This window comes from Lactuca serriola, chromosome 5 (genome assembly GCF_051521515.1).
Source record: "Lactuca serriola cultivar US96UC23 chromosome 5, Lser_US96UC23_V15, whole genome shotgun sequence".
NCBI classification, from domain to species: Eukaryota; Viridiplantae; Streptophyta; class Magnoliopsida; order Asterales; family Asteraceae; genus Lactuca; species Lactuca serriola.
The window spans coordinates 260417554-260428024 of NC_136412.1; the positions used below are offsets into that span (position 1 = coordinate 260417554).

The window sequence follows — 10471 nt, forward strand, 5'->3', positions numbered from 1 at the left end:
CAATCGGCACACATTCAAAACAACCACCAACATCGATTTTCTGACAACAACCATGTACATTTGAAAACCACCAAAGACGACAACATCTTCCTCGGACCAGCACCTCATGTCGGACCAACAACAAAATCATCTTCCACAAAAAACCCTATCTCGCTACTGCCTTTGGTTCTTTACATCTCAGACGTTTCGTCATTCACATAAGTTAAGATACATTTGACGTTCACATGATTTCAGATCTTTGACTAACTATAGATCTGGTAAGCTCAATTTCGTCAAACAACGACGTCGCCATCTTCCTTAGTCTCGACGCCCTTATGTTCTATTTTTCTTGAAACCATCGTTGCATCATGACCTCCCTCTTTACATATCTATAACACCCAAACGAATGTAGGATTTGATGATAGTGTTGTTCGCTTGAACTCCGACAAAGGGTTTGTTGAGGAAGATGGAGGCGGTGTTCTGATTCTCTGGCGGCGCCATGAAGATTGTGTATTCTTGGATTTTGAGTGTTGCAACATGCATGGTTTTGGGGATTTGAAAGTGGAATCCTCTTCGTCGGTGGTGGTGGTGGCGGCGAAGGAGATGGGTTTTGTGAAGCAAATGGATTGTGTGGAGAAAGAGGGGGTAGGGTGGGGTTAATTGGTTTTCTTCTTTGTTTTCTATTTATATAGTAAAAAAACTAATAAAATTAATGAATAAATAAATAAGTAAAAAATAAGAGCAAAATCGTCTTTGTAAAAAGGTTCAAAGAAAATTGAACCAAACTCGCAATAAAATGAATAGTTTGAACCTCCAGTGCAAATCCAAACCTTTTTATACCAAAATGACAATTTTCAGCTAACCACATGGACCATTTATGCAGTTTTGTCTTATAAAAAAATACTTATGCAACAAATTCCATAAACAAGCAGAATGACATAAAATATGAAATTTCAACGGATACAAGAAAACATAATTATAAATGGATGTCCATTATTTATTTACAACCAATAATTATTTCGACATATGTTAACACTTAAAGGAATATGTTAAGAATTAAATAGAAGTAGGGCATCCTTTTACTAATTTACACAATAAAGTAGCACATTAATTAGTTTTAATTAGTTTCAATTAGTTTCAAGTTGACACGAGATAAAAAAACAACATTATTAAACAAATGAGTTAGCAATGTTGGCTTATTATTCATTAGGCATTAGTGTATGATGACACATTCTATCTTTATCACCAAATAAATTTGTCCTTCATTTAAAAATTACACAGATTCATGAGAAAAAAAAATGAAAGAAGAAAAGAAAAGGAAAAAGGAAGACAGGCGCTCTGTAGATTACAATTCATTATCGTTCAAAGCAGACAAGCCCTTTTCATTTATCTAAGAATCTTTTTACAGAAAATGAATTTCAAGGACAAAGTTTATCAATTTCCTCATATGTACAGTGAATAAGAACAACAAATGAACAAAACGCAATTCTTTAAGGTAAATGATGTTGCTAAATTAATCAGAAATTACTTTGTCGTTATAAATCAAAACCCCAATCACTGGTTTCAAGATCTCTGATTTCGTGATGCATCATAATAAAACAAAACCAAAGTTTGAAATTAGGGAAGAAAATAAACAATTTTAGGTACTTGAATAGATTACAAATTTGTGAAACAATTTACATTTTATCCACATCATTTTCATAAAGTAGTGAAACTTAAGTAGGCACTATATGATGTTGAACATAAGATAATTAAAACACACTTTGATACCACATGTTGACATAATCAGGATCCGATTCACGAATAGTTTCATTAAGAGTGAAAGGTACATATTTGGAAGTATAACCTTTGATGATGATGATGCCATATAGTGATTATTTTCTACCCGTAACTGTGTCTTCTGATTTATGATGGAAAGAGTTGACGCCTTTGACACACATGATCATGGTGTACATCAGTTACACCTTATGGAAAATTGTTTTGAAACCACACAAATATAGATCTTCATGTTATGGACAACTGTCATATCCATCATCCTACAAACATTTTAGTTCAGGGACCAAATATGTCATTATGAAAAACATTTGGTACATAATACAAATGTACCCAACATGTAGTAAGTATTAAAAAATAGTACTAAGTCCACAATAATGTGTTATTTTTCAACAAATATGACATTTTTTTTGAGGGTGATTGACTAATTCGAACAATGAAAGACTTAACTAATGATAAGGAAGAACAAAATAAAGTGAAATAATGACAATGAAGATGGAAGCTTGTCTCAATCCATGTCCAAACCATGTGGTTTTTATAGGGCTCGATTTGATGGTGTTGTTGCCAAGGGGTTCCGGAAGCAACCCACGGTCGAGGAACATGTTTTTGGTGTTGAAAATTTGTTAGATAAGCCGGTTAATTCATCTTTCCATTCACCCACGTCCGGACATACTCAAAAGGGTTTAAATCATTGAGTGAGAACATAGTGGATAAATAAATATTCTTTATTTAAATGCTTGTGTGATCGAGATTAAGGGCAAGAGGAATAAACACATGAAGTTGTGTAGAAAGCATAATTGTGGGGATTCGAGAAACATGCATGGTACATTCAGATCTTGTGAAAGTAACGAGTATTTTTCGGAAAATTCCAGTTTGAATATGTGGCTAGTAGTGCAATGGGTATACTGGGGGATCACTATGCATTTGGGATCCTTCGGTGGTTGTAACGAATATAGTTACTTATAAGGAACACCTTATTATTGTTGAGGAGGGTGGGTGTTTCATAAGTTAATATGCTAGATGATCAATTTGTACGATCCGCAGGGTGGAAGGGGAAATAACTTACTTTGGGAACTCATCCGGATTTTCACGAATCAACAACAACGATATTTTATTATTGTTGGAGACTTAAATGCGGTCATAGACCCATTTAAGAGTGTAGGTTTGTTTTTCTCTAATTCATTTTAATGATTTCATTCATAATGTGTGGTTACTTGATGTTCCTATGAGTGGCTATAATTTTACCCAGATTTGTGCTAACACTGAAAACCGAAAAGCTGAGCGGATTGGATAGATTTTTAGTTTTCGAAAATTTTGTATATTTTACCGCTTGTATGTCAATGGCATTGGAGATATCAATTCAAATCATAGACCTATTCTTTTCAAACACTTGGTGGTAGTGGAGATTACATGCCCATTCCTTTCAAGTCGTATAATTCTTGGATGGGATGTGATGATTTTGATAATGTTGTTATAAATATTTAGGAATCATCCCTTATGGGATGTGATGATCTTGATAATGTTGTTATAAATACTTGGAATCATCCCTTAGATTCGATTAACACAAGCTAACATGTGTCATTCAAATAAAAGTTAAAGAATATTATGAAATTTTGAAAAAAAAAACAAATAGAAGGACAAAGATAATGAAAAGAACATGTTAAGACTTTTTGAGATTGATCAAGGAAGTGTAACTCCAAAAGTCACGGGGGATCGTTTGAATATTTTGAAAAAATATGATTATGATCAATTGGAAACTTTAGATGTGATTCATAAAGTTCAGATTTAAGGGACATTCAAAGGGGATGAAAAAACAAAGTACGTTCACGGTGTACTTTATAGAAGACGAATGCAATTTGTTATTCGTGGGATAAAAATAGTTGGCGATCAGCTTGATTATCGACAAATTGGCGAGAAGAAATTTTACTTTCATTTTTTAGTAATAAATTAAATTTGCCGCGTTGAGGGTTCAAAACCGTAGCACATGTTGTACAACTCTTGCTTCAGAGCAAGACGATTGTTTGGAAGTTTTGATGCACGATTGAGGAAATTAAAAATGTTGATTGTTGGTGTGGAGGAGATAAGACTCCACATCCAGATGGGTTTTTTTTTTCTTTAAGTTTGTAGAAAGATACTGGGATTTACTGAAAAAATATATTTTTGATGGTTCATTCTTCGGCTAATATTCCACATGGTTGTAATAGTTCGTTCACAACTCTAATTCCAAAGGTAGGGAGCTCAATAATAGTTCTAGATTATCGACCAATTTATTTGATTGGGTTACAATATAAATTCAGTGCTAAGTCGTTGGCTAATCGATGATTTGAGATGAAACCTTTCAAAGGTAAAAGTTGATGAAGAGGGACGTTTAAAATACATTGCTACGCTTGCTTTTCAGCAAATATAAGTGTTGTGCCTTTTGGGTGTTGGCGTTACCTGAGACTCAAGTTTATTTCACAATTAGAATACCAATAGAGTTTTTTTTTTCCGATAAGTGGAACTTAAAGTACAAGTCCTGTACCTATTTAATCTCCTCCTGTCATATCTTATAGTTATAACTATATGGCCTTAGGGCTATAAATTAGGTAAAGTAATTAAAGACCTCTGTTGTGAAATGAAGTCTGAATTGGGTAACACTAATATGAGACGAAAAGCAATGTTTGGGGAACAAGTTATGAGTAAGAGGATCAATTCTTATGATAACGTAAGCACTTAAGATTATCCCTATCGTTTATTAAAGAACAAGATATAGCTAGAGAGAATGAGAGGAGAACATGGATTATAGCACCTTATGTCCCTTCAAATGAAAAATAAACATCAGAAATGGAGACTCACCTCTTGATATCCACTACTTGAAATCAATGGCTTAAGTGGTGGTGTGATGATGTTAGAACATGGATTATAGCACCTTATGTCCCTTCAAATGAAAAATAAACATCAGAAATGGAAAAAAAATGACTATTGAGTTTTGATTGTTGAATATGGATTTTTCATTTTCATCCGTTGACTAAATTTGAATATAATGTTACTAGGATATGGATGATGTGTGTAAGCATATTAATATTTTTAATCTAAATACATCTGTTCAGGTTTAGATCATTAAAAGTCATCCCATAAATGTTAGAATCGAATCGGAAGTGATTGTAAGATGTTAGGAGGTGAAGATAGTGTGATACCACCAATGACAAATAGCAAGCCGATGAGAAGAGCGGGACATGTTGGTTGAAAAAGCGGATAGTATCTTTGAAAGGAACAGTGAAGACAAATAATTTATGTCTGGTTTTTAAACGAATAAGAAATTAATGTGTTAGATTATAAAATTAAATGGTTTCAAGTTATATTATGTGATTTTTATCAGCAAAACAAGTTAAAAGGGTTATATGTTGATTAAAAACACATCTATATATTTTGATATATAGAAGGGATTTTAACAAGTTGGAGTTATCTGATTAGTTTGAGTTTGTCCATTAGTTATTGTGTTTGGTTATAAATTTAGTTAATAGCTAGATATGTGATAGTATAAAACTAAATGGAGAGTAGGTATATACATGAGTGGAAGGAGTCATTTGTAACTGATCAGTAATTATGAACATCACAACAAGAAATGAAGTTGTTTTGTTTGTTGGCATTGAGTGAATTTAAACTACAGAAAAAGCAATGCAATCATAAACACATATGCATATGCAGTAGTAGAGTGTAAGTTTGATTTGAATATATATAGAGAAAGTAAAGAAGTAAAAGAATAATACTCCATTGAAGTTTGTTTTTGTTAGGAAGGAGGGAGATGGCAGTGAAAGTGTGAGTTATGCATCCGAATTCCCACATCGGGTGAATGAAGGAAGCAGGCAAGAGGGAGGCGAGTACAAAAGGGGAAGCCCACAGCTGTAAGAAGCATACCTTTCTCGGCCTTTTGGCTAAGATCAAGTGTAGTATCTGTTCTTATCAGTTTAATATCTGATATGTGGGCCATCGGCCCACTCGATATTAATCTTATTTTTTATGGGGGAAGGCCCGTTACAGTAGCTTGCTGCTGGGGTTCTTCATGCGTCGCCTTGGTCTTACACTACAGCCAAGGCCCGGCGCACCCCTCCAATACTCAGTTCAACTTTTAGACTCAATCCAGCAGAAACTAGTTACTAGTTAACAGAGTGCCAGAAAGATGAAACCCACTCCCCTAATTTCAACCATGTGGGAACACTCACTACAAGATAGATTTATAAAATCGTCTTGGGAATTCTTGACACACCAATGTGGGAACACTCAGAAACTAACTAAAATTTTCTTTTTAACTAACAGTTAAACCAACTTACTGTAATTGAACTTCTGCTCATGTCAAACAAAACTATCTACAACGAAATGGTTTCTTTCTAGTCCAACTTATTATGAATCTGTATAACTACATCCTGCTACCCCACACTTTGGATTGCCTGGCGCAATGCTCAGGTCAATGTTCATAGATTTGACTTAACTTTTAGACTTTAAAAGGCTTAAAGATTTCAAAGTCTTTGCTGTCTCATGTGAACCCACTCCCATATATAATTTCCACCATGGACCTGGCTTTTTATGGATTTCTTTCATGTTACAAATACGGTAACTAACAAGAGACTCAAAAACCAGTTGCTTTTAATGATATATATTTTTCTTCCGGAGATGAAACAAAACAAGGTTTATTATCACTCTGACAAACAAAAAATGTTTGAAGTAAAAATTGGGTGTCCATCTGAGTCGGACTAGTCGGCAATATAGGCCTGAAGAGCCAAGACTTGTAATCCTTCCACTGTCAGAAGCGAGGGGTTGTCGCAGCTCTGTGAAGCCAGCCTAACGCATTGCCCCCTTCTCTAGGTTCCAAGAGACCCAAAGCCTTCGCTCAAGCCACTTGAACCAACTCTCGACTTGGAACGGGCAAGTCAAGTTACACACCACCATACCCAACCAAACTGGACCAAATCATAATCCAACCCACTTTGATACCCCCACTTGGGTTACAGGCAAACGTTACCAGGCCCGGTGATGAACCCTCTACAAGATGGATCTATAAATTCGTCTTGGAATCCTTCAAACACCAATGTGGGAACACTCACTGATATATACATAAACAAACTACATTTTCTTTTTTCTATATCAACAATTCCACCAACATATTGTAATTGGACTTCTCCTCATGTTAAACAAAACTATCTACGACGTTAACGACATTGAGGGATTTTTGTTCTTCGAAACCATCACATGTTTTTTTTTCTTCGGTCCAGCTTATCATCAACTTGTATGATTATCCTGGTACCCCACAAGCTTTGGATCCCAGTGGGTCGGAAAGACAATTAATGTGAAGATATGACGGCAACGTCCCTCTTACTTCTGAAAGCTTCCGGGGATGTTGTCTATGTTATCCCACCAAAACATAACACCAACGCCAAATAGAAGCTTCATCTCGCAATGCCAATACCACCTTGTTAAATTTTGTAAATCGATAAAACTTTGACACGTAGAGATACAATGTGGGGTATCCGATAATTCTCATAAATGGGGCCACTACATCACAAGATATTTTTATACGATTGATATAACTCCGACACATAGAGGTACACACCATCACCGCTTCAATTCCTCTGAATGGGAAACGATGAAGGTCATTAAACCACCAACGATAGACCCTCACCCACGAAAATCGTAGCATTTATCTTTGTATTAATTGAATCATTATTTGGATTTCATAGTGTCACACGCCCGTCATGCAATTTACTTTTTATGTAACAGAACTTGGTGTTTCCGTAATTCAAAATGATCATACTTCACACATCATAATAATACATAATATGATACAACTAACTGAGTATTCAATTTATGTAGATCAAAACACAATACTCGGTAAACATGAAGCCTAAAATCTCATGGACTACAACATACCCGATGGAACCACTACTAGAAAAACAGCCTTTAATGACGCGCAAACAATGACACGCGGTGATTTACGATACGCAAAAGCGCGCGCTCTAAAAATAATGTCATCTCTTCAAACTTTTGAAGGATAGAGGTCACGCTTTTGTGCGTGCCCTAAAATTAATGTCCAAGAAAAAAAATTAAAAACACGGAGGGCACTTAATTAAAAATGGGCGTCGTCTAGAAATGTCGCTTTATATTTTTTAAATGAAAGGCGCGTTCTATTTTTTTGCAGCTGGGGGAAAGAAAATCCCAAAAGTTTGAAATGCCGCCATTGTTATCCTCTATCTTATTTCCATCTTTCTTCTCTCTCTCTCTCTCTCACTCACTCTCTTTCTTTCTCTATCTCTCTTACTCTAATACCCAAAAAAAACCCTAATATCATCACAAATCCTCTTTTCTCCCACAACAAAATCGCAATATCACCAAATCTTTGATCCCGCAAGTAATCTGAGTTCACCTTTCAATTTCATTTGTCTCGCAAGTAATCTGAGTTCACCGGTGGCGTTCCTGACTGTATCAATGGAAGCGCTGCTCAAGTCGCTGACCAATTTCTTCACCTGCGTTTCGAGTTCCGTGAGATCAGTTCTCGCTTCAGTAGCAGAAGAAACAACTCTCGGCCCAAAAGATGATCTCCGCCATATTTGGTTTCGTGCTCTGTTTCCAAATCGAGGTGAAACTGCATGCTGGGAAGCAGCAATGGCAGCCTGAGGCTCTATGTCTCTATCTCCAGTGGCGATACAATGATGCACGAGTTTAAGAAATCGGAGGAGGGATTGAGAGAATTTGTCGCTTCCTCTGGTTTCTCTTTTGATTCTGGTAATGTTTATATTCGGTTTCTCTTTCTTCAGAATTCTTTTTCACATATTTCTTCCCATATGAGTTTATGATTTCAGATTTTTTCCATATGATTTTGATCTTAGTTTGTGATTTAGAATTCTCAATCTTCGGTTTCTCCTTTATCCACCAGTTCATGTGCCCGATTGGGTTAATAGTTATGCTAGAATTTGATCAATTTATTTGAAATTTAGGGTGAATTAGGTTAGGGCATGAATAGGAAACACTATAAATGGTTTGACTAAGTCGACGTCTTCTTCTCCTGTATCAACTTGACACCTCAACTCTTCTTTTGCACTGATCTGCAATCTATACTAGGTTTGATTTTTTTTATTTACAGGTTTTGTTAGTAGACCATGTCTATTGTTACTCAAATTAAACATGTTGTATTTTTTTTATTACAGGATGTGGTTTGACAAATGGTTGTTGAAGGAGCACATAAGTTCAGAGCCACACAACCTCAACTTGGTTTTTTGTTCTTCTTTCTTCTTTAGCTCCTGAGGCTTGATTTCATTGAAGGTTTGTGCTCTACATTCTAAGAATGCTCTTGCATGGATTGATCTTTGTCATTTAAGTTTCAATAGTATCATGCCTTGAATTCTTCCTTAATGTGTTTTTGACTATGTAGGTTTGTTGGGTGCCAAATAGCATGGTCCAAGCATCATCTCGATGACTGTTTTCCTGATCTTCCTTCACATCTTATGATCATTTTTCCTTTTTAACATTATTAGTATTTTGTATTTCTATCATGATGAAGAACTTTTTGTCTTGTTCTTTTCCCACTCAACTTTTTATTTCAACTAGTTCTAATTTTTTTTTTTTTTTTTTTTTTGCTTTTATTCAGGCTGGATTTTTTCAAGTACCTGATTCTGATAGGCTAGGTTCTTTCTTAGGCTGGATTTATTCAGGCTGGATTTGTTCAAGTACCTGGCCATATATATTCTAGCAAAGTCGGTATGCATTATTTAAGCCAAATAATTATGTTTGGAAGAAGATCCCAGCGTGCATTTTAATGCCATGGTGAAGCTGATTTTAAAATAATATTAAAATTTTCTTTTACTTTCTTTATTCTAGTTATTTATTTTTGATTATGAATTTGGATGTGATTACAGGGTGAGGCATTAGTAATAACTAAAATGAACCAAGGAAAAAGCTAAACAACCTGAAATAGGGATCCAGCCATGAACCAGACAGTGTCAAGCTCATTATACTCTTTTCTGATGCCTTCTGCTCTTTCAACAACTTCAGCCTGATAGGAGGGATGTATGTGTAATGTGTTTGTTATATTCAACAACACAGGGGTGTCTATTCTTAAATTCAAAACTTAGGATAGGAACATATATATACCTTTATTGGACTTCCTGTAGATAATTGAGCTCAGATTCAGACCATAAGAGTGGTAATTCAACAGCTAGCTGTCCCTTTCCACATTGACGATCAAGCTCTTTTATATATGGGTACCAGAAAGATTTTCTTACAGGAAGCAGGGGGTCTTTCATATCAACATGAAAAGTACCATGTTCCAATCATCCATACAGATATAAGAACTAGCAACATTCTACTTGATAGAGAATTGCAGCAAAAAATAGCAAATTTTGGGCTTATAAGACTATTACCAGAAGATACGACTCATCTTAGCACAAAATTCTCAGGGACTTTATATGTTTAAAAGTACATATAACTTAACTACTAATTCAATTTGATTAAAGTAAATTTTCAATAACCAATGTTAAATCTTTGCAGGAATAGTGGTTATGTAGCACCTGAACATTTTTGCCATTATTTGTAGGACTATAGCTGTTCACTTCACCAACCCATTCCATGTCAGCACACGTGTAGCAGATAAATGCAGTGATGGCACCTTGCTTTGGCAGGTATATTGATCTCAAGTCTTGTTAGGGTTAAATGCAAATAATAATAATAATAATAATAATAATTTACTCAC

The 10471-nt window shown here is 35.2% G+C and overlaps 1 non-coding gene across 1 annotated transcript; it reads left to right on the plus strand.

Annotated features, from left to right (window-relative positions):
- Positions 1-5645: 5645 nt before the first annotated feature.
- Positions 5646-5842, plus strand: LOC145056309 (U2 spliceosomal RNA). The gene has a single exon (XR_013685791.1). It is a non-coding gene; the product is annotated as a U2 spliceosomal RNA (small nuclear RNA).
- Positions 5843-10471: the final 4629 nt, after the last annotated feature.